Raw genomic sequence first — 2,502 nt, 5'->3', positions numbered from 1 at the left:
CCATCCAACTGGCTCATTTGAACTGATCTTTTGTTGACAAAATAAAATAAAATAATTGTTTCCTAAACTAAAACCTGATCAATGGGTTTGAAACTAAACTACCCCGAAGAGTCTCAATATTCCACATATCAAAAAGCCAAAAGGGCACTTGGGGTCGGTGAAAGCAACCTGATAATAAATAAATTTAAAGGAAAACGTTACAAGGAAATTGCATGGAAATTTCCATGAATTGGAATCCAAGATAATGAAAGATGCTCTCACTCTATTGTTTTTTGTTGTTTGGGGTATGATGAGAAGTTGATTACATTTTATTATTTAATGACCAAAATATATATATATAAACATTTGTTTTTTTCTTATACGACAAGATTTATCTACCATGTTTTCCATTTGGTTCAGTCCAAAATTTCAATTTGATTTTGAGACAGATATAAATATTAATTTTGTGTGTAGTTTACTCCTAATATTTTGAATCACAAGCATTACATGCATACAATATAATTTTGAAAGGAAAATACAAACTAGTTCTATTAGTTACAAGCATAATAATTTGTTAGTATGATAATTTTAGTCAAACTTTGATTTGATGGTATTTTCTTAGTTTTTCTCAATTGGTTTAAAAATATAAATAAAACACTTTTGATCAATTGCGGTGAATTTTAAAGTAGCATTTTTCTTTTTCTTCTTAAGGAATTTTGGTAAGTTTCTCAACAATTTCCATGGAGAGAGACTCTTTCCGCAGACTTTGCGAGTAAGATATGTGTTTGGTCTTCGTACTTAAGTAAGAATTAATGCAACACCGCTTATAAAATAGGACCAACTCAACACATTCATTATCCAACAATTTGAAACCCAAAGACAAAAAAAAAAGAAAAAGATTTACAGATAGTTGTTTATGGTATTCCACACACATAAATTTAGATTAATATGGAGGATTCGTCTCTTCTTAGCCCAATCTCTCTCTTCACCATTGTCATCTTCTTGTTCATTCTCAATCTCATGATGATTATTCAAGACGTCTCTTCTTATTTTCCCTATCGTTTCCATCTCTTCTTCTCTAATGCCTACATTCTCTTCGCCTCACTAAGCAACAATAAGCAGAAGACCGAGCTCCCAATCAAAAAGAAAGCATTCGTCCCGAACCGAGTAGTAAACAAGACGTCCGTGGAAGAAGTCAAAGCCATGATAGACGACTCGGAAGCTTTATACGAACGTTTGATAGAAGAAGGAGAAGAGTACTTGTTTGAGAAAAATGAGATGATGAGTAAGGAGTTAGTGAAAGAGGCGTTTAGGTTATTTGATGAAAATCAAGATGGGTTTATAGATGAAAATGAGTTAAAACATGTGTTGAGTTTGTTGGGATATAATGAGTGTACAAAGATGGAGTGTAGGAAGATGATTAAGGTTTTTGATGAGAATGGAGATGGGAACATTGATTTTTATGAGTTTGTGAAGCTCATAGAGAAGAGCTTTTCGTGAAGTAGTGCTAGATTGGAATAATAATAAAAATTAACTATGTTCTAAATTCTAATTGGTGACTTGTCTAATATACCATTTTTTTTTTTTTTTTTTTTTTTTTTTTGTGTTGGTCGTCCTCTAATAAACTTATTTACGTTGATGTATATAATATCTTCATGCTTCTGTGAATTTCGGAGAAATTGATAATACAAGGAAAAGTATCCCTTACCAGTCCAACTATACAGGAGTTAAGACTAAAGTGCTAGAAGAAAAAGAGTAAATACTAACGACTAACGAGAGAATATTCAACATGTAACAACACAAATTAAATTTGTGACTTATTTATGCATGGTCGTGTCCAGTTTGGTTTGGATATCGTCTTATTTCTTGCTATATTTCAATTTAAAGGTAATCTCCATTGTCTCTGTCGAGTTTACAAGAAATATGAATACGATCTTGAATGAAGAGAGGTTGAAGAACAACAAGGATCGAAGTTCTTCCACATTCTCCTCCTTCTTCTTGGGCCTAAAACGGTCCGGATACCAAAACCTTGACAAGCCCATAAAACCATATCTAAATTGGTTTTATGTTTTATAACCAGAGAAATTGATTTAAAAAGTCTATTTTAAATATTGATATTTGTGACCTGGATTAGGAAGAGAGGTTAAAAAGTCTTATCTTGATGATTAGGAAAAAATCAGACTCTGGATTTTTTTGGTTTCCCAAATGCCAATTCAGTTCCATTTGATTGGTTGACAAGAATACTCACTTCAGTCTTATATGTTAATCCGAACCACTGACACGTGTACATCAATGGACCCGACATTATCTTGTTCCGACCAATCTCAAAGAACATAAAAATCCTCTTTTAAGATACGCTTTGAAGATAAACTGATAAGCCTATATCTCACCTTAAACCCATCTCATCCGTCAGAACAACCACGTCATCTAATCCAACGGTAGATACTCAGTGATTAAACCACAGCCACAAAACTCATCTTCAGCAAAGTTACAAATCCCCTCCTCTTAAGTCTTGTTTCTTCA

General features: G+C 32.8%; 1 pseudogene across 1 annotated transcript; it reads left to right on the top strand.

The window, feature by feature from the left end:
• The first annotated feature begins 814 nt into the window (after positions 1-814).
• On the top strand, positions 815-1,531 carry LOC104711208 (putative calcium-binding protein CML47 pseudogene; annotated as a pseudogene). Its single transcript, XR_015567079.1, has one exon. The product of XR_015567079.1 is annotated as a putative calcium-binding protein CML47 pseudogene (transcript).
• The last annotated feature ends 971 nt before the right edge of the window (positions 1,532-2,502 follow it).

Source organism: Camelina sativa, chromosome 9 (assembly GCF_030686135.1).
Source record: "Camelina sativa cultivar CO46 ecotype springtype chromosome 9, ASM3068613v1".
Classification (NCBI taxonomy): Eukaryota; Viridiplantae; Streptophyta; class Magnoliopsida; order Brassicales; family Brassicaceae; genus Camelina; species Camelina sativa.
Note: the sequence above shows the minus strand (reverse complement) of the source record. Positions and strands in the feature narration are given on the sequence as shown.